The sequence below is a fragment of the Podarcis cretensis genome, assembly GCF_951804945.1.
Source record: "Podarcis cretensis genome assembly, chromosome: 2".
NCBI lineage: Eukaryota > Metazoa > Chordata > Lepidosauria > Squamata > Lacertidae > Podarcis > Podarcis cretensis.
Genome location: NC_137171.1, coordinates 67,543,568 through 67,570,093, shown reverse-complemented (window position 1 = coordinate 67,570,093; position 26,526 = coordinate 67,543,568). Strand labels below are relative to the sequence as shown.

Genomic DNA, 26,526 nt, shown 5'->3' with positions numbered 1-26,526 from the left:
AGAAGCTGTACGCCGGCTCCCTCGGCCAGTAAAGCGAGATGCACTCCACAACCCCAGAGTCGGCCACAACTGGACCTAATGGTCAGGGGTCCCTTTACCTTTACCTTTAAGACAATATACATGACAGGGAAGAAAATGAAATTTTGCTATGCTAAGTCCATGCTTGCTTAATGTTTTCAAATGTTAAGGGTATAAGAAAACAGGCTTATGGTGATTCGAACCACTGGCCCATCTATGATAATATTCTCTACACTGATTGGCAATGGCTCTCAAGAGTTTCAGATAGGAGCATTCTCCATGCATACCTGGAACATTTCTCTTGCAAACTATATGTGGTCTTCCACTGAACTACAAGAGCACAACTTAGCCTAAGCAGTCAGAACCTATTAAATTTGCAAAACACTCCCTGGGAATTTTACTAAATATACAAGGTTCCTGTGAGTTGTAAGCATGAAAGACTTAAGAAAATGGAACCTTTGAAGTGCAGCACCTTGGATTTGCCTTCCAATAGCCAGTTTGGATGGGGGGAGAGAATCCTCATTTGTTTTTTGGCACCGTGTGTCTGCTTTTCTTTGTCAATAGTTGTAAGTGGATGTCTGGAACCAAGTGCACCTTATTTGGCGACATAGAAGTGATTACTTCTTTATTTTAGTAGCAGACCCTTGAGGAGCATAACTGAGCTGAGATGAATTATGTGCAGAGCAATGGAAGTTTAATGAATAGAAGGCCAGTGGAATTCAATTGCTGTTGGCACATTAGCACACTTTTTCCTTTGCAAAGTAACTTGTATCATTTTCCGCACATTAAGGGTAAAAAGGGCCCCTTCCACGTTATTTAAGAAGTTTGCTCATTTGAAAAATATGCTTTATAGTTAAACCTGGGTCACTAAGGTGATCTCTCCTTCTCTCTCTCTCATACCTTGACACAAAATCCATATTCAAAATACCCTTTCTCCGCCATGCACATGTATAGCATTATTTTTATTATTATGACTTCATTTCATTTGTTCTCTAAAATGCATTTTGAATAGAAATCAGGGAATGAAAAGGCCCATGCTGATGGATGTGAATTTCAAAACAACAAGTGATTAAAAAAAACCTCAATTCACACATCATAAGAGCCTTCAGGCCTGAGGCTCCCCATCCCTACATTAAAGAATTACATTAAACATAATCAGTAGCTTGAAAATCTGAGTGAACCCAATGGCTTGAAGAACCTGCTCATCTGAATGTCATATCCATAAGAAACGATCATTGTGATTTGAGGACCCGATCCCCGCTTGGGGAATAAAGACACGTGGATACAGTATATAAGGTTAATGGGCAAGGAAAAGGCCACAACTTTATTGATTACAGCACGTGAGAAGGTATTGGCTTAGGCATTGGACCATGGAGAAGGAGTTAACCACCAGTAGGGGGAGCCTGTTGATGCTAATACAACTATTGGCTCTCTCCTGATGTCACCAAGGGTCGTGCCATGGCCCCCCACCACACGGGCATCGGACAGGATCCACGACCGCCGGATTCCTTTAGCGGAATACCCAAAATTGATGGGGTAGGCAATGGCCACACCTTGCCCCCCGAAACACCAACAACACATTCCAACCGCCAAATACCACAAAAGTTGTGACGGTTGCTACGAGGTAGGTGAAAAAAACCAAGAGGCCGGGCCAATTTAGCCAGTTGGAAAAAACTCCTACCAGGCCCCCTGGTCAAACAGGGCGATCAACCAGAGGTCCATAGCAAAGTCTCAAGAAAAGCTAAACTCTAAAAGGGAGTGGTGGGTGGGTGACTCAAAGAAAATGTGTGTGCAATGGCTGGGATGGCTGGCGCGGCCGCATTTGAGCGGCAAGCCACGCCCCCGTCGAGCTTCCCTATTGGGTGCCCAACCAGGGAGGGGCACGGCACGCCAGCCAGGGAGTTGAAGCAGGGGGCGGAACGGGTCCTCGAATCACAACCCATCCCCTCCGTGAAGAGGAGAGGCCTTGTGATTCGAGGACCCGATCCCCGCTTGGGGAATAAAAACACATGGACACAGTATATAAGGTTAATGGGCAAGGAAAAGGCCACAACTTTATTGATTACAGCATGTGAGAAGGTATGTCATATCCATAAGAAACGATCATTGTCTAATTTGTTGTGTTTTAAATATATTGTAAACTACCTTGAGAACTTGGGGTAGTAGATGGGGCATAAATTTTCCCAAAGCACAACGACACTTTACTGGAGGATGGTGAGCTTTGTTTCACTCACAAATATTCCAGAAAACCAAAGACCAGTTTGAAGGCTTCATACTAGCTTGTGGATCACTTGATAAGAACGTGTTTTACAGATGTATACTGTTCTAAGTACTGGTGTATGTATGGGAATACAGGTTTTCATAATGTATTTTCAGGGGTCTCCAGGGAAAGTTCTTTTTCCTCAGTGTGGGTTTGGGTTATCTTTGTTTCTAGAATGTATCTGTAATGATTATGATAATAATACTTTTTATTTTTAAAATACTCCCAAATAATAAACAGTCATGTGGCTTAATGGGCTTGCATAGAAAGGTGTTAATAAATTAATCATTCCCCAATCTTGTGCCCTCTGGATATTTTGGACTATAAGTCCCAGCAGCAGTAGCCAATACTGGGAACTGTAGTCTAAAACATCTGGAGGGTACCAGGGTGGGGCAGGCTGATATAGAAAATGACCATCTTAGAGACTGTAAGTTGTGGATAAGCAAAGAACCTGTGGCAGGATAAAATTGTGAGCAAATCTGAGGAAAAGATTTTGGACAACTTTTGAAAGTAATCCAATAGGGCTCGGTTGTCACTAATTTTTGCAAGATGACAAACTTTGCTGTGGCTATTTTTTACCAAACTTGGGATTCATTGTTCAGTCTGCCATACAAGTTTGTCAAAGGCTTACACTCAGGCACATATATATGTGGCTTCAATTATCTCCTCGTGGTTTCATGATCGTTTTGATAATACAAAAATAAAGTTGATGCCAATGATGTGATTCTCTTTTGAGCTGTGATATGGCTGATAAAAACATATACACAGGAGGAAAAATGGGGTGATGGTAGAATGAATGGATGATTTCCCCCTGTGACTTAGTAAACAAAATTTGAAGAGAAACTGTTATATGAAATCTTTTTCCTTACAGTGAAGAGTAAAATAAATTAAGTTAATGATAATATTTATGCTATTCTGATATTTATGTGATTGTTACATTTAACTTTTCCATATTGTTTTCTTACTTATATACTAATACCCACTGGCCCCACCTCACCCACCAAATTCCCATGTGCTTTCTGAAAGCACAAACTGCTCTACAGATTTTTTGGCCCTCAGTCTACACCACACTGGTTTGCCTACACATTGAGATGTGTGTCAGAATCACATTCCAGTGTGGATGAGAATGTGCATTCCATAAAAACTAATGCAGCATGGCTAGAGCAGCTGAATTTGAAAATGTGTAAGAATAGTCAAGAACACCTCTCTAATGGAACCAGAAGACACCTTCTCTGGCAGAAAAGAGTTTTAAGGCGTAGCTAGATGTTATGCATAGAGAATGCACAGCTGCCATTAAACCTTATCTGCCTTGTGTGATTCCCAGGTAACATTTACTAAAATGTGAGGTCATTGCATTCAGCGACCCTCACCCTCTGGAAGCAGGAGACAATGAAATGCAGCAGAGATAGAAAAATGTTGCACACACTGAGGTCAAGCGTCGAGGGCCTTCTGGCAGTTCCCTCACTGAGAGAAGTGAGGTTACAGGGAACCAGGCAGAGGGCCTTCTTGATAGTGATACCCGCCCTGTGGAACGCCCTCTCATCAGATGTGAAGGAAATAAACAACTGACTTTTAGAAGACATCTGAAGGCAGCCCTGTTTAGGGAACTTTTTAATGTTTGATGTTTTATCGTGTTTTTATATTCTGTTGGGGGCCACCTAGAGTGTCTGGGGAAACCCAGTCAGATGGGTGGGGTATAAATAAATTATTATTATTATTATTATTATTATTATTATTATTATTATTAATTTCAACATCATCACAGATCTTCACATAATATATAGCTAGGCCTTATACTGCTGCCATCACCAAATCACTAAGCAAGTGCTTGAAACTTTACAGTTTCACATGTGTCAGACAATTCAGCAGTGGTAGCAGTACCTTTGGTTTTTCTTCTTATGGTATTTCTACAAATTATTTCTACTTGAGGCTGGGTTGCATTATTTTGTGTACTTTGGCAAGGAAATAACAGGGAACATTGTGATGTGAATGGAAGAGCTATGTGCGTGAGGATGAGTATTGTGTGGCAGGGGCAGCTAATTAAGTACTTGAAGAATTAGGAAAGCCAGACTTGTGCATGCAGTGGTACCTCGGGTTAAGAACTTAATTCGTTCTGGAGGTCCATTCTTAACCTGAAACTGTTCTTAACCTGAAGCACCACTTTAGCTAATGGGGCCTTTCACTACTGCCACGCCGCCGCCACCGCGCGATTTCTGTTCTCATCCTGAAGCAAAGTTCTTGACCCAAGGTACTATTTCTGGGTTAGCCGAGTCTGTAACCCGAAGCGTCTGTAACCCAAGGTACCCAAGGGAAGACCATTTTCAGCAACCACTGCATAGTTACATCCATTCTTAAGGAATCTATAACTTAAGATGTCTATAACTGAGCATTTGTAAAAATGGCTTACCTTCACAGCTATGCAATGGAAGATTAGAAGAAAGGATGGTGGTGTCACTCCAGATGAAACACTTGGACCAATAAGAACCTTGGAGTAAAGAGAGCTGCCAAGATGGCTGAAGTACCATTCTGGGTCTCTGGTACTGTCAAAATGCTTCTCCTTTCCCTCCTCCCACACACTCATCTCACTTCATTATGAGCAGCCCAAAGAGCTGTCATGGACTCTCTTAACACATACACACACCACTCCCCAGAGCTTGGTAACTACCTTGCATTGTCTCTTTGATAGGCATGTAAGAAACAAATGAGGAGGAGAAGATGCCTGAAGGGTCCATTAACATTGTTAGGTTAGATGCGCTGACAATAAGTCGATTCTTTTTGACATGACTGTCGCAGTAATGAAGGTATGTTTCTCAACGACTCTCCTTAATATAAGATAAGATATGGATGGCCCGTGTTTTTCCTCTGACACACGTCCAGTATATCAAAGGGTGGCAGAAGAAAAGGTTTGCTTATTGACACACTAATAGGAGATAAAAGTTTAAGATTAATAGCAACGCTGCCTTTGTCTGTCCCGTTCCGTTTGGTGGGTCCTCCAGAGAATGGAAAATTCGCTGCTCTGGCTTCTGAAAAGCAAAGGGAACAGAGAAGAGGAGAGGGATGCATGGAGGCCACAGTAAAAGGTCCTCCTTTCCCCCAGAGTATAAGGAAAAGGCATGCAGAAGGAAAACGTGTGTCTTCCTGAATGTCATACTACGTTCCATTCTCCGTCTGTGACTCTGGTATTTAGATGGGCTTTTTGTAAAGAAGGAGCACAGCAGAAGAATGGCTGAGGACTTTGTGTACATGCGTACACAGGTAAGCGTAGTTTTTCCTCCGCCTGTGTTAAACCCAAAATGAAAGCAATAAATGGGTTGTTATATAGCCTTGGAGGTCGAACAAGAGCCGTAGCCTTGGGATTAAAAGAGGTGCTGCTATTGCATTTCTCTTCTATAACCCCTTTCCCCCATGCCTTAGGCACAGGCATCCAGACACCAAATGATCTATTTTTTCAACAGTGTGGGAAATATAATGTCTGCTTCAATATGTCTGTGGGTCTAAGAGACTTATGAGAGGGGCAAAGCTTCATGTTATGTCCCTGTGCATGGGGTGGGGGGGAATCGGAGAAAACAGGCTTGAGATTTCCCTGTCAGCACTGAATGAAGCTGTTCCATTCCAGGGATTGAACCTGGGACCTTACACATGAAAGGCAGACACTCTGCCACTGAGCTATGTCCATGTCTGCTAAGAAAACCACAGGTCTTAGGCTCTTGCTCTGGGCTTTTCTAAACTACTAGCAGACAGTCTCCAAGTAACCTTGAAGTCCACCTATCCTCTCCTGACTCCTTGTTTGCCCCAACCTTGGAGCACACAGCATAAGCAGTGAATCTCATGTCTAGATATGCAGATGACACAACCTTGATGGCAGAAAGTGAGGAGGAATTAAAGAACCTTTTATTGAGGGTGAAAGAGGAGAGTGCAAAATATGGTCTGAAGCTCAACATCAAAAAAACGAAGATCATGGCTACTGGTCCCATCACCTCCTGGCAAATAGAAGGGGAAGAAATGGAGGCAGTGAGAGATTTTACTTTCTTGGGCTCCATGATCACTGCAGATGGTGACAGCAGCCACGAAATTAAAAGACGCCTGCTTCTTGGGAGAAGGGCAATGACAGGCCTAGACAGCATCTTGAGAAGTAGAGACATCACCTTGCCAACAAAGGTCCGTATAGTTAAAGCTATGGTTTTCCCAGTAGTGATGTATGGAAGTGAGAGCTGGACCATAAAGAAGGCTGATCGCCGAAGAATTGATGCTTTTGAATTATGGTGCTGGAGGAGACTCTTGAGAGTCCCATGGACTGCAAGAAGATCAAACCTCTCCGTTCTGAAGGAAATCAGCCCTGAGTGCTCACTGGAAGGACAGATTGTGAAGCTGAGGCTCCAGTACTTTGGCCACCTCATGAGAAGAGAAGACTCCCTGGAGAAGACCCTGATGTTGGGAAAGATGGAGGGCACAAGGAGAAGGGGGCGACAGAGGACGAGATGGTTGGATAGTGTTTTTGAGGTTACCAGCATGAGTCTGACCAAGCTGCGGGGGGCAGTGGAGGACAGGAGTGCCTGGCGTTCTCTGGTCCATGGGGTCACGAAGAGTCGGACACGACTAAACGACTAAACAACAACAACTCATGTCTAGCTTGGGGTGTCTACAATAACCGACCAAATTCCAGCGTTCACACTTATGAGGCTTCGAAACAAAGGAGGTAGGAAGTGGGAAGGGATAGGATGGGGGGGGGGAGCATAAACTTAGCATCCAGTTTTATCTAAAGCAAAAAAAGGTGCCACAGTAATGCTGGGGAAAGCATGGATCTTCTGAGTGGTATAAGACCTTGGAATGGACTAGACTGCAATTACTCAGGGTCTTCTTGAATCCTGGCTAGAATCAAAACATGGATCTATTATAAACTTTATACCTCCCAAGAAGTCACTAAGATATACTGCTAAGTTGTAAACCTACAGGACCAAAATGAATTATCATAACTATAAATGACCTGCTTCTAGAGACAAGCCTCCAGGGTGGCGGCAGCTAGAAATCAATCAAGGTGGTTTTGGAGGAGCTTAGCAACATGGAGATGATTGGGCAAGTCCCCTAATTATTTCAGCAGCATAAATATTTGCATCTGCTGATTATGATTTTTATGCTATCGATTTTCATTAGCAAGATTCCTTGCAATCCACCTTCCCTCTCAGAAACACTTTGCCTTTTAATAGACACACAAAGCCCTACAACATAGCAGCTCATTAATGGATATGATAATACCTCAAAAGCAGATATGAACATACTGGATTATACAAGCTTATGCTAAGACATCTTTGATCAGCTTTGTATATTGTAATCTTCATCATCATCATCATCATCATCATCATCATCATCATCATCCACTTCTACATTGGGTGTAATCCTATTTGCCTTCCCTAGGAACTCAAGGAAACTTTCTGTTCCCCAAACCCAATGTCTCCCTCTTTTTCTGAGAGAATCCAGGGCTCTTCACATAAATTATCCAAGTGATCCTTGTGATAGGAGTTGTTAGGCTAGTCTGCTGCATCAAGCCAAAGATCTGTCTAGTCCAGCCTCCAGTTTCTTGCAGTGGCCAATCTCATGCTGCTGGTAAGCCCACAAGTAGAACAGGAGGACAATATCCTTCAACTGCTCTTGCCACTTCCCAGCAAGCGGCGTTCAGAGGTATACACTTCTGAACCTGGAACCAGCAATCATGTCTAAAGGAATTCTCTGGAGTGGTCTGCAAACCATAAATTAGCTCAATATTGATAAGGTGCTTTAGTTTGAGTGTTTGAATCTACTGCCAGTCAATTTCATTGGGTGACCTTGAATTCTGTTGTGTTGGGGTGGGGAGAAAGAATATGTAACTATTGAAGACACTTTTGTTTAAGAAGGCTTTCCACGAAGTCATATTTTGGACTATTAATTCTACAATGGTAGAAATGATTTTATAGCTTTTAGTTTTTGAATCCATGATTTATCTTATTTTTATCTTCTTGTGCATTGCTTTGGTAGCTGTGAAGTGATTTATAAATCTGCAAATAAATGAACAACACTAGTTCTGCCCACTTTTTTCACAATATGCATAATTTTATAAACCTTTACCATGTACACCTTTTCTGACATTATTTTTGTTCCTAAATGCAGAAGCTCCAAATGCTTTGGTGTTCCAATTCCTTGGTCATTTTGGTTGCCTTTTTCTGGAAGCTCCGTTGTAAGAACTGTCCATTTCCATTTACTCCTACATTTATTTTGTTGTGTAGAGTTCTCCTGCCCTACTTTTTAGTCCCAAAGGGCTGTCACAGCTGCCTACAAAAGATTTGCACAAAACGTTCTCATTTAAGTGTAGTACCAGGAACATAAATGACATGATGTCCATATGGTGCCAGGTTTATCCAGTCAGCAAGCCCTCTAAGGACCTCGTAGGCAAGGGATTGGGGCCGAGAAGCCGGAACTGTTTCAGCCCATGATGGAGGCATGTCTACATAGCACTTCCTGTTCTTTAAGCAATCAGTGATCCGTAAGGGAAACTATCTTCCTATCCCACGACTGCGAAATTTTCTAAATAGACTTCTTTTTTTTAGTTCAACTCATAGTGCTTTTTCAGGAGATGACTGCAACAAAGCAAAGACAATCTACAGATATTCACATGCACAAGAAAATAAGAATAAACAAAAAGAAATGTGAGCACTTAAAGCACGTTATCATTTTTGTTTTTATATAAATCATGGGAACTTTTATATTTACTTGATGCTTTATAAGCATCTAAATGTGTGTAGCACTTGACAGAGCATGGAGAGTGGATGGATATGTGCAGCAGAAATATTTGTTGTAGATATCATGGCATGCCTCATCCATAATAAGATTTTTTCCAGATGCTTCTGAAAATAGCTGAATGGAAAAAATCTCGCTTTAAACTAGTACATAACGATTTCCCTTATTTATTGCCTTCAGTTTCCTTTCCATTTTGGCGAAAAGAGACTAAAGTTTTTCTTCTTAATCCAGGTTCTGAGAACATGTATGCGTGCATGAATGTAACACATCCATGAATATAAGGAAGCATTTTAAAACAGGGGTAGCTGACATGGTATCCACCAGATGTTGCTGGACTACCACTCCCATCATCCCTCTCCATTAGCCACACTGATGGACAACATCTGGAAGGCAGCACATTGGATACCTCCACCCTTTCAGAATTCTGCAAAGCCTTGTTTATCTAGACCTCTCTGGCCTGGATCTTTCAACATACTGTACATCTCTTAAATAAATCTATTGCTTTCTACCTTGACAGTCCTTCACCTAACCTCTTACTTCCTAAGCTGAGCAGAGCTCACCAGCCGCTTACAGAATTCCACCCAAGAAATAATATAACAAGCTATGCTTGTTGATTGCTTGGGGGTTCAGAAAAGTTTGTCAAGAACCTAGCAGACCACAGTGTAGGGCTGGAGAATTGTTTTCGACTTGGTGAGGTATAAAATGTGCAGGGCAGCCTTGCTATACTGGTTCAACAGCTCACTAGCAAGATCAACATTCTGCTCCATTCTTTTGCATGAAATAAACAAGTTGGTTAGTTGCTGAGGCCAAGTTCCTTCCAATCCAGCTTCACACGACTTCTTTTTGAAGAAATGCCTTCAGTTGGCCTCTAACCCCCCACAACTTTAAACAAGAGTCTTGCTTAATAGAATTTATGATACTAAAATAATGCTGCATTCTAGCATTATAGGGGGAATCAGGGCATTAAAGAATTCACCATAGCACCAATTTGCTGCCCTTGTAGCACAATAGTAGAATCTTAGTCATCTTTACCAGAGCTGTGAAGTTGGCTTTGCGCCAAAGAGGCTGATTTCCAACTTCCTTGCTCATGTTTTCTCCTTTCCTGGTTCTGCATCAGAAGGTTCCTTTAAAGCCCAAAAATCTATGTGGGTAATGGACTGCGAGAAGCTAGCATTATTTATTTTCATGAAGTCTAATGTAGGCATATCTGACTACCAGCTTCTTCTGCTCCTCTGCCAACCCCTACTCCTACATTGTCTGATGCCCCTTGCTCAGGATGCCTCACTGTGCAATAGAGATTGGCCTTCTCCACAGTGACTTCACCACTCTACAACATAAAGAACAAGGAGTGGGAGAAGAAGCTGCAAGGGCCACAGGAGAAGGCAGAAATTCTGCACAACCACAGCTAACATGTCCATCATCTTCCAGAACCATGAAGTGGGGGGGGGGAGAGATGCCTTCAAGCAGAGAGCCCAAGAAACATCCTGCCTGAGGGTCCAGCAGATTATTCTCTATCCATCACACTGCTGAAGGAGGAAACATGTGAGCCTCGTTGGCTCCATGACTGAAGCACCCTACTCCTTGCCGCTAGAAACCAACTGCACTGGCAGTTAAATCTTCCTTTGGCACTGGTAATGGGAGAGCATTGCCCAGTGTACCAGCCAGCCAGTTTAGGTAATACAGGGCAGGCCTAGTTGAACACATAGGCTATGTACACACTAAAGACACTTTCCCTCAAAGAATTCCAGGCACTGTTATTTACCCCTCCCAGAGTTGCAATTCCCAGTAACCCTTAACAAACTACAAGGCCCAGAATTCTTTGAGGTGGGAAATGTGCTTGGGATGTGCTTTATATGTATATTGTGCAAATCTAAAAAAATGTAGTATAAACACTGACAACTGGGAAACACTGGCCTGCGAGTGCTCCAGTTGGAGAACAGCCTTTACCAAAGGTGTCATGGGCTTTGAAGACACTCAAACTCAGGACGCAAGGGAGAAACACGCTAAGAGAAAGGCAGGCTTGGCAAATCCACACCATGATCAACTCCCGACTGGAAACCAATGTCCCCACTGTGGAAGGACGTGTGGATCCAGAATTGGCCTCCACAGTCACTTAAGGACTCATTGTTAAAACTGTGTTTATGGAAGACAATCTTACTCGGCTACGAGTGATCGCCAATGAAGAAGAAGAAGATATTGTGTACATAGCCCAACATTTACCCTCCAACACCTCAGCACCATTCCATGCTACCCTAGCAACTGCTGCCCAAAGTGGCCATTTTACTCTGCCAGATTGGCCACGGGGGAAGGGAACTGTGGGAAAGAAGCTTTCCCTCTGTGAGGACTTCCCTCTTGGTAAATATGTGCAGGGTTGCCTAAGGCTGTGATCCAAAGGGCAGTAGCTCAGTGGCAGAGCATTTGCTTTGCATGCAAGATGTCCCAGGTTCAATCCACGACATCTCCAGGTAGAGCTGGTAACGAGTGAAACCTTGGAGAGCTGCTGCCAATCAGCGTAGACAATACTGAGCTGGGTGGACCAATGGTCTGTCTCAGTATAAGGCAGCTTCCTAGGTTCATATGCATACCTCCTAGAAAGGAAGTCCCATGGAACTGAGTGAGACTTACTGCTGAATAAATCTGTTTGGAATTTGGCCATAAAAGTGCTGTGTAAATGATTAATATTAAAAACAATCCACCCTTTTTATTTGCAGTAACACAGTTCCCTGTGTGCATGGTGGGGGGAAATAACAGTGAACATAATGAAAGCGTGCCACATTTGGAAGGATAAATCCTTATAGACTGACTCAGTAATGGATTTCTGACACAATCCTGGCACTCATCCATAAAAACCGGACCAGGTCAAAGATTCAGTTTTCTGTGATATATTTTCTTTTCCAAAATATTTATGTACATGTTGGTAAATCATGTCATGGCCCATTGCACGAGCATCACAACATGTTTAGCATAGCATTTGCCTGTAGTCTGAACTTCAGAAAGGATCAGTTTATGGAGTCGTAATCTGGCGAAAGCTTTTCCTAGGTTGTACACCTCAGAATGAGGCATGTGTGAATGGTCACCTGATTTAAAACTCCCAATGTGTAGAAACTTGCATGTCAGGAAGAAGCGTTTGGTCATTCCCTGACACACTTTTTTATATGTACCAATAGCCTTCCTGGTGGGGGAAGCATCCAAATTTGCACCACCCACCCTACATACCCCCTCCCTCTACAGCTTTAAGTGGTACATCTCACTTTAACCGGTACAGGAACAGCTTTGTCATTTGTATGTTTGCGCTAGGATTTCTGCTGCACCTTTCCACCCTCTAAAGAGCATCGTGAAATATAAACATAACACAAACCTCACTTTTATCAACACAGCAAAAGAGCAGTTATTGAAAGTATACTAGAGGAAAAGGAAATCATATGCAAGTCAGGCCGAACTTGAACGATTCTGCTGAATTGACTCACAAATGGAGAACTACGGTATTCAAGTCATGACCCCTGCAAACAAATAACCTTCCCATCCCCAAAGTTAAGTATCTTTGGGGAAACCAGTTATCCTAAGCAGAGGGTTGGCTGTCAAAGTCCTCATGGTCCTTGAAAAGGCCTTCTAGGATTTGAGCTGCCTCTCCTGCCACTCAAATCCTTGCCAGTCATTCTGGAATTTTACAGGGCAGAGCCTTTAGTGCAGGTCCTGGCTAATGACTGACGAAAGAATGTTCTATTTCTTTTTAAATATTTTTGACAAGCAATGTCAGGGCAGAGTTCAGAGTGGTTTCAGATTCCCACAACAACAATGAGACTCTGCACTTTCCCAAACACTTGCACATTTCCTTAGAAACAGGTGACAGACATCTGTGAAGCTGATCTCAGAGCTGGAACGGGCCTGGCCTCACATGCTCAATTGTGGGTGTTCTGCTCTGACAACAGTGAGAAGGATATCGTTTAAATATTTCCAGACTCTACTGCAATTCCCGCCCCCCAAGTGTAACTGGGTGTGGGAAGAGGTCAACTTACTAAGGAACAGAATATGAATGCAGAGGAAAATCAAAGATATTTGAACTTAATAGTTATGTAAAGTTATGTAAGGTACGCTTAAAGGGTTAACTGGAGCCTATGCAACATCCCATCTATTATTCAGCACATTAAAATTAATCAAGCACAGAAAATCGCTTGTCAGGTGGTATATGGGAGCTCCACACACTTAATGTGAACAACTTCCAGAGGACGAGCCTGGGTCAGTTTGCTACAGAAAAAAAGGTTTGTCTTTTCTCTTGGATGTCACAGTAAACCATGGTTTACTATTATGGGAATAGGCCTGCCCCCCTTTGCATTTACATGCTCCCCCCTCATCCTGCAGTGCTGCTGTAAGGAGGAGTTCAGAAGCTTCAGATTCCATTTTTGATTGACTGCCCATTGTCATTTCATCCAAATACAACAAACCTTAAGTATGGCTTGTTTAAAGCAAGCCAACTTCAAACAATGGGTTATGAAACAAACCATAGCCATTGCTTAGGGTAGGGAACCTGTAGCCCTCTAGATGTTGTTAGATTCCTACTCCCATCAGCCCTAGTCAACATGATCAAGGGTCAAGGGTGATTGCAGTTGTAGTCTAGAAACATCTGGAGGGCCACAGGTTTCATAGCCCAGGTTTAGAATTTTTATGTAGCCCAAACTGTGGCTACTCAAAAATAGAAGCTAAGCTTCTGACCTCCTTACTACAGCTGTGCCAGAAGAGGAGAGGGGAGAGGGAAGTGAATGAGGCTGAGGCTCACCTTGACTTGTTCTTGACATGCTAAAGCATGCTTTGAGCACAGCCTATATGGTCTAAGCTTTCATGGGTTAGAGTCGATTTGATTGAATGTGCTACTCCGCATAATCAGAAGGATATCAGTAGCTGATGTAAAATTTCTGCATCTTGAAAAGGAGCTGGAGACCTGAACTGAGGGAGTTTGTATCTTTGGGAAACTGAGGCAGAACAGCAGTAAGGTCAGTGATGGATATATCTGGAGGTAGGAATTGGATAGGGATTAAGAATCAAATCACTCACCTGGATATTAAAAATTCATAATGTTTATTGCAATCCCAAAATAACACACACACAAAACCACCACCCAAATATATTTATTTCCTTCCCCCCCCACACACACACATTTAGAGGGGAAAGAAAAGAATCATTACATGTGGTGTGACTTTTCTGTTTCCACTAAGAAATCACAATTTACATTATATTGTTGATAGTAATTAGTGCAAGTCATTTTGAAATCCACAGCTCAAGATCATAGTCTTATTGGGCAGAGAACTATGGAATTGTAGAGATATATATGGAATAAAATGAACAATGTTCATTTTATCTCTTAAAACTGCCTTTCTAACAGTGTTTAGGTATACTAACAGGCCAAATTTAAAGCTTGCTTGCTTGGAAAGAAGTCCCATGGACTTCAGTGACTATATTCTAGCCTAAGTATAATTGCACATTGAGATTATGAAACCAAAAAAGAGTAAAAGAACTGACAACACTGCCTCTCTCTTTTTCTCATCGAACAAGTGTTCATTAATTCAGCACTCATCCAAGTATATTTGTAATGTTTTTTGGAACAGAAATATTTGTGTTGGAGAGCATCATCCTTTGTGGAAAAAATATATAAAATACAATTTTTTAAAAAACCTCTCTACATCTGTGGAAATCTCATTAGGTAGTTTCAGATCAGCTGGCATCTGGAAAAGATCATTCCTTCTAAACAGAAAAATATGTCATAAATGTCATGAGGGGTGTTGGGAGAACCACATGAAATTAGTTTGGTTCCTCAAATCAGCAATGAGGGCCTGAATTGTAACTGGAAAACAGATTTCTTGAATAGGCATTAAATGGATTTTGGTCAAGGTTTAGCTGAATGGGCTCTACATTAGAAGGAACATGTTCCAAGTCAAAGCGGGCTCAATATTTTAGTGGACAGGACGAGTTCTGTCTTCTCATACTTGCAATGTATTAAAGGTTGTTTTCTATTTTATGTTTCCATTGTGATGAATTCATGGTTGCAATTCTGCACAAAGTTACACCCCGCCCAGTACTTAATGCACACTGCAATTAACAAGATTCAGATTCATGAAACTGTCTGCAAAACTGAAGCTTAACTAATTAAAGGAACCTACAGCAGAATGAAATAGCTTGCAGCCGTAATGGATTGTTAAGTTATTTATCATGTTCCTTTTCATCTTAGGAGTACAGGGTGGCATACATGGGTTTATCCCATTTTGTCTCTACAAAGAGAAATGGATCAGAGTTCTACTTGAGCAGAAATCCAAGCAAGTTGGGCTCCAGTTGGGGCAGATGTGCTTCTGGGTTCCAGTCTCATTCCATATGAAGTGGAGCTAGTGGACCTGGGGACATCTCTGTGCCATGCCATGCTCACTTTGTATGGTGCAGTTTCTTTTTGGTTTTTGAAATATATCCTTGTGCTCACGAAAACAACATATTTCAAGTTGGGGCCAATCCACTATGATCTGGAGCCAAACTGAGATAGGGCTCACACCAAACTTCCACCACTTCCCTGCCAGTGCTCTATTTTTATGAAGCAAAAGAGGCTTACCTTTTGTAAAAGAGGTAACAGGAAGTGGTGGGCAAGAAAGTGGACCAGGAAAGATCTGGCAGGACCATTTATCAGCTACAAATGATGTTCCTGCCAGGCATTATCTACTACCAGGGATTACAGGGTTTGGCTTTATGCTCCATGATCCTCTGTGGAAAATAGGGCAAGCTTTACAGTTGAGGAAAGACCCTGTGAGGTCTCCTTCTTCCATTCATCTACATGCAACCACCCATTATCCCCTCTTCCTTTCCCAAGATAATGTCCACAATACCTGGTGGGAAATGACCTACAGAACATGTTTCTGCTAGGCACCATAGAGGTTATATTCAAGGTTCTCCTGGCCTCCTGACTTTCTGTTCTGCCTCCCACCACTTGGGAGTCACTCCTAAGGTAAGTTGCTTCTAAAGGGGGAAAGATGGAAGAGCAGCATATGGCAGTAGGAACAGAAGCATGGAGGTTTATGGAAAGAGGGTAATTGGGCTTTTCAAATGCCCAAGTTGAACTAATTTGTGGAGTGAGCTAGAGGACATTTCACCCAGTTCTAGAAAATGTTCCCTGAATGCAGAAAATCTGAAAACCACCTACGATGTACCATTTTTCAAATCAGCAAACAATACTTTCACATATTGAATGTAGCTGCAGACTGCAAATATTCCAAGATATCAGCTGTCTGTTGAGTGTCAAATACCTGGAGATATTCAGAGAGAATGTGAGCCACCAAAGAATAGCTGGGAAATAGCGTCACAATTAGCAAAGGGGAATTTGGGACAGAGCAGCAGGGAGATAGAGACAAGTCCAGAGGAATACATTGCTATTAAGTACGCAAATCAAGAACGCAAATGCAAAATGACTCTCATTGACAACACTTATTTATTTCCTTGTTTGTTTTGCTCTTCCCACAGCACAACTGGAAGAACTGTGTGAGGAGAGGAACAATTGCCAGAGACAACTTGGAATAATATCAGGATAAAGACCCCCCACTCATTGGAAACAGGGCCTCCTAGGTACAATTATCTTCAGATACACAGTGTTTTGGTCTAAATTTGTGCAGTGGCAAAACTGAAGGTGATGTACCTCCCGCTGCACCATTAGTGAAACCACTAGCAAATGCAAGGTAAAAGCAGGAGGGTGCCAACGGATTGCTCAGATAGAGCCACTTTCCAGGCTTCAAACCATGCTAACCTTGCACATAGGACGGTGCAGCAAATTTCTGTCTCCCATTTCTTGGAGCTCCAGGCAAACTATCTTAACGAGGCTGTATGACAAGAGCAGGCAACGTATTACCACAGTCCATTGGGCTGCAAATATTATCTCAGTCACTATTGTGTGCCTTGCAGGGCCCTTACTGACATCTCAATCGAGTGGCAGTGTTCATTAACACGGAGAAGCCACCATCTCCTGACTGAGGCTAGAAAACTTTGAAAACAAAACAGGAAAGCAGCTGAAAAGCTCAGAAAACAGAAGCCATGCACATAGAAGTTCTCTAATGTATTTCATGTTTAAATACCATGGTTTCCAATCTTAATATTATGGTTTTGAAGAGCAGGGTTGCAAATTTGAATTTGCACTGGATTTTTGCAGAATTTCTAATATCACACCCACCCACACCATTCGTCAGTTTCTCCAGATAATTGAAAAATCCCAAAGAGAGTTTTTCTGGCTCAAGTGACATCACAAAAGAAATGTGACATGACCCTCATAGCCTGTTATGCAGCTTATCCATGTAAATGTTATGTCAATGATATAAATCTATGAACATGTACATGCAAATTGGTGCCAACCATCCCAAGTCCATAGTATGTACTATGTTTAGTTTCTATGATTTGCTTAACATTGACTTTTTTATATAAAAAAAAGTAAATTCAAACAAGATTGAAAATCTGATCTAAACTCACTCCTTCCACCCCACAGCCCAGGCTTTAGTCATGATAATGGCTTGGAATTTCAAACCTCATGAATTGTACAACTGGAGAAGTTGCTGTTTTCACCATGAGGATTAGTAATGTAATACGACTGTATCAGTGGTGCTGCGCCTTTCTATGCTTAAAATGTATGTTATTATGATGGAGATAGTGATGGTTGTATACTGCAAGAATCTCTGGGGAACACAATGCACGTCTTCACTCTGTGAACACAGACACAAATTGCCCGTGCATAAACTCATGCAAAGGCATAGCTGCTACTAGGCCCATGCAGGGGGAGGAGGCAGGCAGGCACATTGCCCCAGGTCTTGGAGGGTTGGACTGGCCACGGTGCCCCACCAGGGACCAGCTTCTTTTTTGTTTGAGTTTATTCTATCAATACTCCCACCCCCAGGCCTCAAACAAGCTCTGCAGAGGCCTGCCTGCTACTGCAGGGATGTGAAACCTGTCGCCCTTCAAATCTGCCATCCCCAACTCTGCTTTGAAAGGTTGGAGGGAGGGGAAACCCCATAACATATTGGAGGGCATGCATGAGGAGAAGAGGGGAAGAGGTTTCCATAGCACGCAGGAACCTCAGTCATGCCAAGAGACCTTATAGGCACCTGCCTAGTTGTTCTCAGGTCCAGCCATGAAGAATCAAGTCTGCTGTTGTCTGCAGAGGCCCTTCCTGGGTTATGTTCTCTGTCCCTCCAAAGTAACAGAATGTTGGCAACTAGAGGAGGGGTGGGGAGAGAAGAACCATCTCTGGAGGAAGAAGTTTACTGCTTGGAGCTGAACTTGCTATGAAACTCACTTCAAGACTCATTTCACATCACACACAAAAACCATGCAGCTGCTGGGCAGCCAGAATAGGAGAGAGCTAGTGCCTTGATGTCCTTCTTCTGGGCTTCTTGGAAGTTCTTGTTGGCCACTCTGGGGAACAGGATGCTGTGGTTCCCACAGCGCAGAAATAACAGGAGTTGATCCCCCAATGCATGGGCTTTGATGATTCTCCCAGGGATAGTGTCCCACAGCTGTAAGGCTGAGAGTCTTTCCTCTATGCCCTCAGAGTGCTTAGTAAGGTGCATAGTGTCGTGAAGCTACTGACAGTTGGCCTTAAGGACATATGGAACTCAATGGATGTTGCTTATCTTAATTTAATAGGTAGGCCAGGTATTCAATGAGGCAGATGCCCTCCTGGGCAGCACAGGTCATCCTTCAGAGATGATGTCATTGATTTAAGCCAGATCAGCATTTTGATCTGACATTTTAATTTAACGATATTCATACTATCTGAATAAGAGAGAGAAAATGGAAATGTAGAAATGAACAGACTTGCCCCCTTGATGTTACAAGCTGCAAATGAACTGACATTTTCTCATCTGGTCTAAGTGCCTGGGAAGTCTTGGTGCTAACAGGTACATGTTAACAAGGAACATGCTCATGTCACATTGCTAAGTATTTTTGGGTGGCCGGTCAAGCATAGCTGCCTTTCAAGCTGCTTCAGAAAGGAGAAATATTAATAAACTCCTGGCAGCATGCAGATTTGATTGAATTTCTCATGGATCACAGCCCGCCCGCAGCTGTGTGGCGTACCTGTCAAGCAAAGACATTGTTCCATAATTGTTCTTGATGCATTGTGTGCTAATTACCATTGCTGAAAATAATCTCCAAAGATTATGGCAGGCGTCATAAATAACAAGCCGGCAGTTCGACACTGCATTATGACAGGACCTCAATCGCTCTTATCTTTTACTAGAGTGCAGCTTATGCATTAGTGTTACTAATGAATCTTTTTCATTTGTACAAGTGATGTTTCCATTTGACAATGACATGAACATAAAGTGGAGGTTAATTTACTCTATTCCAAGAGGTTCATTATTTAACCTGACGTTGAGGACAAAACAATGTAGCCTAATAGACGGCAAATAGAAATTAGTTGTGATGAATTTTGCCTTTTAATGCTCTTGAATTCAGTGGCTTGTTTGGCAGAAACGTGGCAGGAGACTGCAGGTTGCCTCGCAGGCTCAGTCACCTTATCTGGCTATGTAGCGAGGGGAAATTTTCTGCCCTTTCATGAACTCGCCCTGATAACTTGTAAAACTGCAATGGATTTACAATAACATAAAGGGCTGTCTGTACTAACGGCCAAGCACTGTCACTGTGTCAATTTTTATCAGATTAGTTGGCATTAACGCTGTATCACCAATTGCTTTACAAGTCAAGCCACAGTGAATTGAATTGGATTCGGGTAGCTATTAGAATTGCCAATTTAAACACTCTGAGCTTATCTAAGCTTTAAGCCATTGACAAAAAGGCTTGGTCACTCTCACAACATTTTTCAACACGCATAGGTAGGTGCTCCTAGCAGTCACTGGAATATCCAATCATCGGAGAGCAACTGGAGATCAGAACCTTATCATAAGGGATAGTTACTGAGTTGATGGTGGTAAATGCCCTGAAAGGTAGTAGCTTTCATGTGCCATTGCCATAAATTTTGCATAGAATGGATATGAACTTTGGAGGCTGAGAGGCTATGGAAGGTGAACACACTGCATATTTTCTTTACAGTTAGTTCCAGCTACAGTTTTTCATCTAAATATTGCACAGGACAGGGTGATCACAGAAAGGCAAGGGGAACAGGGCATGGTGAAGTTCTAAAGAGAATGGAATAGAAAAGGTTTAACTGCACCTTTCAGAAAAGTTTGTTTATTCTTTATTGAAATATTTATACTTGGTGTTTCCATCCCTAAGGGACCATTAAGGTAAAGAAATGTGCACCGACCACAAGATTCAGATCGGATCCTGATTTGGTGCTGCAGAAAACAGCTTGCTTTGTAGGATGGCCAATTTGGTTTAGGTATGAATCCAAATCCCAGTTGGGGGGGATTGTTCCTCCTTCATTCACTACCTTAGGGAAATTCTAAAAGATTATAGGTTTGGCAGAATTGAATGGAATTTGCAAACATCGTAGCGCACCCCCCCCCCAATAGATAGAGCTTGGGGGCTTTTGTGCTAGGTTGCATTAAAATAGGGAGGGGATTAAAGGGAATTTCTTCCCTCCCTGTGGTTTCATTGGGAAAATTGTGGAAGTGCCCCAAGAAAATATTAGAAGACTGGGTGTGGGAATTATGGTGAATGTAGGTGGGCAGATTAAGCTCGTGTTCTGCTGAATTGGCACCACAGTTCAGAGAACTGAGTGTAAAGCTGATTTGACAGAGGTGGATGTGTGGACAGAAATACTTGAATGTGCAGAATCTTTGTTGTTGTTGTTGTTGTTGTTGTTGTTGTTGTTGTTGTTGTTGCTGTTGTTGTTGCTATGTCCAAGTATCCCTGCATTTTTGTTTGACAAGCCAGGGGAGAAATGTTTCAGTTTTTGCAGACACAGTATCTGCATAGATGTTGTTGAATCTGAATCACCAAATCACTTCAGAGGTGCCCACTTTGGATTAGGGAATTTTGCAGAGATCCTGTTTTGACTTGAATAAGTGCCAAATCTGTCCAAAGTAGCTCATTTCATTTCTTGATTTGGAATCCACCCAAAACTGTAGTATGTTGGAAAGTGAGGCAAGTTTACTATGGTTTGAGAAAGTCCTGATAACATTATCTCTATGTGGCAAAATTATTGAATTGTTTGTGTGGAGGTTCTTGTTATCTCCGTATAACTATCCTAGGGATATAAGCCCCATATCAAGCCTTGCTTCTTCTTTTTATACCTGAAGGAGCATCTCCACCTCCATCTTTCAGCCTAGACACTGAAGTCCAGCTCCAAGGGCCTTTTGGCGGTTCCCTCACTGCGAGAAGTGAAGTTACAGGGAACCAGGCAGAGGGCCTTCTCGGTAGTCACACCCACCCTGTGGAACACTCTCCTGTCTGATGTCAAGGAAATCAACAACTATCTGACCTAGAAGACATCTGAAGGCAGCCCTGTATAGAGAAGTTTTTAATGTTTTATTGTGTTTTTAATATTCCCTTGGGAGCTGCCCAGAGTGGCAGGGGAAACCCAGTTAGATGGGCAGCATATAAATGATAAATTGGTTGCTGTTGTTGTTAGCTGGTGTATCAATATATATATTTAGAAACTATGAGATCTCAAATATTGATTGTCATAATCAATTGGCTCACTTCTTTTTTCACTTTGTGGATTCCTTGTTGTCAAGTATTCAGGTCCTTTTCCCCCTGCAGCATTAAGATATAGAAGTTTGCTTCTAAAAGAAGCTTGAGGGTTCCAGAATGCTATTGGCATCCTACACAGCATGGACATAGTTGAAGGCCCAGATCTAGCTTGTATCAATGCTTTCTCATCACCTAAGAAGTGTAACTTTGCCAGTAGGTTTATCTAATTGTACCCAAAATGGCACATGAATGCTGGCTGAAAGTGGGAAAGCACATTCCTGAGAATACACAATTCAAAGACTAGGCCGTGCCAATTAACATGTTATCATCAATATGGTTTGAATCAAGCGAATAGTTTCCTTGTTTATTGCAGGAGCATATTGTGCTGTTTTCAAGCAGTGTTATTTATAGTTTGTGGTAAATTAGCAGAGCAATTTGCCATAAATTATTGGAGTCATATTTTTAGCAGTGACACATTGTACAGGACAAAAATTGACCTTTCCCATGCCATAAACAGAAGGAAGGTCTGTGGGGGCATCCATCATAACCCTGCCTTTGGTGATTGCATATCACCGATGCATCAGCTTCTCACAGACCATAAAATGCATCTACTCAATCTCACTTTTATTTTAGTATTTTATTTTATTTTATTTACAACTAATTTAGTTCTCTAGCATTGTCTCTGTATTTTCAGACCTTGCATAAAGAGACCATGGCTTCCCCGCCCACCAACTAAGAGATTCTTTTTTCTTTCCTTATTTTTGTCATATAGAAAGGCCTGAAATATTCATTTTAGGTATACTTCTAGGATATTACTATCTATAATGGGCCAAATATTCCTCTTCCCAAGTGCTTGGTTTACATCCATCTGGAATAGCTCCTGTATAGAGAATATTCAAATGACATTCCTTCATAACTTGTGCTTTTCAGCCAGGGAGAGGGTAGAATCCTGAATCAGCATCAGTATCAATTCATTAGTGGTCAATTCATTTTGAGCTAGACTCTCCTTGATCAAGCTCTTCACTGGCCAGCGGCCTCTGGTCAAGACATCATTCTGCCAGGTCAGGCATCTGTAATGACCTCTCATTTCCCAGCAAGAGAGACTCTCATCAGGTGACAATCAGGGCCTGACTCTCCCCTACATGGCTTTAACATGGGACAACTCCATGTCTATCCTGAGCAAAGTTGCCCAATAAGCAGTGACACTTTTGACTTGTGCAGCTCTCTTCCCCCTTAGGGAAAATTATCCCAGGCATGGTGTTTTCATTGTAATTATTTGTATAGTTTTAATATATCGTAGGTAGATAGGCAGGCAGATATTTTAAATTCTAAGAATGTTTAATTGTTTTTAATGAACGGTTTCCCCCTATGCTTTTAGCAGTTCTTATTTTTATCTGTAAGTTGCCTTGAGTCCCATCAGGAAGAAAGGCGGGGTATAAATAACTATATAATCATCACCATAATTAACTCAAATCACCCCAACATTTCCCTAGCAATATATTATCCAGGGTTCTCTGAATGCTCCACCAGCTGTGCCACTCTCCTTGCTTAGGAAATGTACTGTGTCTGTTGACAGGATTTTCTACTTGCAGTTGATTGCATTAAGTATCTTTAAGAAGGGAGAAACATACTTCCTAATATTCAGCTACCTACAAATTGTGAGAGGGAATAATCCCAGTGGGCAGTGCCGGAAAGACTATTGTGGCTGCTGCTGCTGCTGCATCCTTCATCTAACCACACCGACTCAACCAAGTAAATAAAAGGGAAGAGAATATTTCAGTTCCAGGTTTTGGAGATGAACATGCTCATGAGTCTGCTATTAGCACCTCAGATTTCACTAAGGCTGACCTATTTGTTTCAGAAGTCTTGTTGGGTGATAAAAAGTTCCACAATCTCCCATCACCTTTTTCTCTGCTGCCACTAATTTATAGTCCCAATGGCAGTAATGACTTGGTTATCTGCTGCTGGGCATCATTTTATTTTTGGGCCTTGGCTTCAGCCATATATAATCAGATACAGCCACTTTTTATTGACTTAGGGTTGTATATGCTGCCCATGCATGAGTGAATAAACTTCCACTCGTGCACTGGGATTTCACCTTCTTCTCTTGACCCCTGCAGCCCTCTGAATAGCCTCACAATCTGCTCTGGAGAGTTGGGGAACCCTGTGGATCAGATCTGGGGGTGGGTGCAGGGAGCTGCAGGTGGCCAGAGAGGAAGCTAATGGAGCAGGGCCACTGATATAGTGTTGCCCCAATGGAGGTTCTTGTGCATTTTAACAGTGGCATGACCAACTGAAATTCAGCTGTTGAAGAGTTCACCATCACTGCATGTCCACTGCTAGGAAAAGCAATATCTACTGAATTGTTTAGGTCTATTTAAAGCTTGCTAGCTTACCTATTACATTTACAGTAGTACCTCTAGTTATGAACTTAATTCGTTCCGGAGGTCCGTTCTTAACCTGAAACTGTTCTTAACTAGAGGTGTGCTTTCGCTAATGGGGCCTCTTGCTGCCGCTGTGCCACTGGCACACGATTTCCATTCTCATCCTGGGGCAAAGTTCTCAACTCGAGGTAACTCTTCCAGGTTACCAGAGTTTGTAACCTGAAGCGTTTGTAACCTGAGGCATTTGTAACTCAAGGTACCACTGTATAGCCCAACATTTCCCCAAGGAGCTCAAGGTAATATACATGGTTCTCTCCATCTCCACTTGGGTTGGGGTAAGTAATTGAGACTAGACCAAGGCCACCCAATGAACTTCATGGCTGAGTGGGGGTTTCAACCATGGTCTCCACAGGACTCTAACCACTACATGATACTAGCTTCTTTAGATAGAGGGCCTGCTTCCAAGGAAAACATGAATTCCCCATGGCACCTTGCTATTAAAAACAATTATTTCATAAGTTGAATTTTTTTCAGGCATTTTCAACCTGTCATTTTGGCTTGCATATTCCTTTTCTGCACCATCAAGAAGATAAATAACGCATAGTGGAGTGAACAAGGGGAATGGTCTTTCTGCTACTTTGGATGCTTCTACATGTAATGCTTGTATATAATCAGCACTCAGAGCCAATTGCTCATAAGATAAATGTGTAGGTCTTTTTTCTGATGACTGCTGATCTACACAGTCCAGAAGACCTATTTGGAAGAAAGAGCCACTGTCTTGCCAAAGCCCAATCTAGCAGATCAAATGCCTATAGCAGGGAATAACACTTTAATTAAGTATTTCCTGGTGCACTTCCTGTTTTCCTGATAACAACGTTACAGCTCAGCATGTGAAAAGGCACGTAGTTCTTCATTTGTTTCTACATTGTTGCAGCTGTATAAAAAGCACTGCCATCCCGCCTTGCGCTTTGTGAGAAGTCACCAATCTTGCATGAGACAATCCAGCTGAAAGGGGTTATTTTCCTTGTACTAAAACTGGAGGAATGTTTTGAATAAATGGACACCATGTGCAATTAATACAATACTGAAATAGCAAATGCTGTCATTTGAAATCATATCCATGGAGGGTCCTTATCTATATAACCATCTTGCACATGAATAGAATAATTATGAATTTTTCTTTCCAGTCCCTTCACAGGCACAAAAAGAATATTGCTTCTAAGGTTCTAGGTGTGCAAATAACCACTCACCTTAGAGAATTGTGTGTGTGAGAGAGAGGGGGAGGGAGAGATTTACAATATTAAATATGTTCCACTAAGAAAAGTCCTCTGGATAGTTTGCAATTAAGAATTAAGATCATAAAGTATAAAAATAGAACATAAAATCTAAAACAAAACACAACCAACAGTAGAATAAAACCAGTGGCAGATGATAACAACAGCATAACAGATCTAAACACACGGACACATACAATTTAAGAGCAGTAAAGGAAAGGTAATCTGGCACCAGAATTGTTGCAATGTGGATACCAGGTAAGTATCTCTAAGGAGAACATTCCACAGCAGAGATACTGCTCCTGTAGGCCTTCTCTGTCCCTCCTTATTTCGGACCTGGAGCCAGAGAAGATAATCCAGGGAGGTAGATGTGGGAGGAGGCAGTCTTTCAGGTAACCTGGCCCCATCCATGTAAGGTTTTCAACCTTACATGACCAGCACTTTGAATAGAGGTAGGACATGAACTGGAAGACAATGAAGATGATAAAGCATTGGTGTAATATTACTGGATCAATCTAGTCCCAGTTTCTGGGCTGCTTTCAAAGGTAGTCCCATGTATAACACACTGCAGTAATCCAAACAGGAGTTTATCAGAGAATACAAAACTGTAGCAGGACTCGTTCTGTCAAAGCTGATAAAAGTCAATGAATTCAAAATTTTCAAAGAACATCTTGGTATGGTTTTACAAAATAAGAACCCAAATTGTCCACGGTCAGATGTTGAAAGAAAACTTTAGTGAACAGAACCTGAATTAGCTTTAGTTTTGTGAAGGCTTTCTCCAGAAGATATTGACTAGGGAATACAAAAGACTTCTAAAGTAGCAAATGGATATTTGTTTTCACAGCAACATAGAAGAGAGTGCCACCTACTGAATTGAAAAGCTAAACCTACCAAGGTAGCCATGATGGTGGTAAAGAGGGAATGGAGTTACAATCCAGTTTCCTTGAGCAAAATGAATTTATTCTGGAAAGAAAGAGTATCGTTCCCAGAGTGGTTTGGGTAGCAGTTCTACGATGCTGTATTTTTACTGCATATTATTATAGCATTACATTCATAGTTAGGGTCAGCTGCCATTTCCTGAGGTTTATAACTTGCCTGTTTTAATTAACATCAGGCCGAAACTTGGTAGGGGAGTTAGGGTTAGCCCAGATGTTAATGTTATTCTACAAATGCCTTATATCAGTTAAAACATTCAAAAATATATTAGGTAGTATAC

General features: G+C 42.0%; 1 protein-coding gene and 1 long non-coding RNA gene across 3 annotated transcripts in view; one reads left to right on the top strand and one right to left on the bottom strand.

Annotated features, from left to right (window-relative positions):
• The window catches only part of LOC307211598 (uncharacterized protein), a 158,964-nt gene that overhangs the window by 26,707 nt on the left and 105,731 nt on the right, over positions 1-26,526 (bottom strand). The gene's annotated exons all lie outside the window — the stretch shown is intronic.
• LOC307209785 lies at positions 4,770-9,560 on the top strand. Its single transcript, XR_013835772.1, has 2 exons — positions 4,770-5,079; positions 9,278-9,560. It is a non-coding gene; the product is annotated as an uncharacterized lncRNA (long non-coding RNA).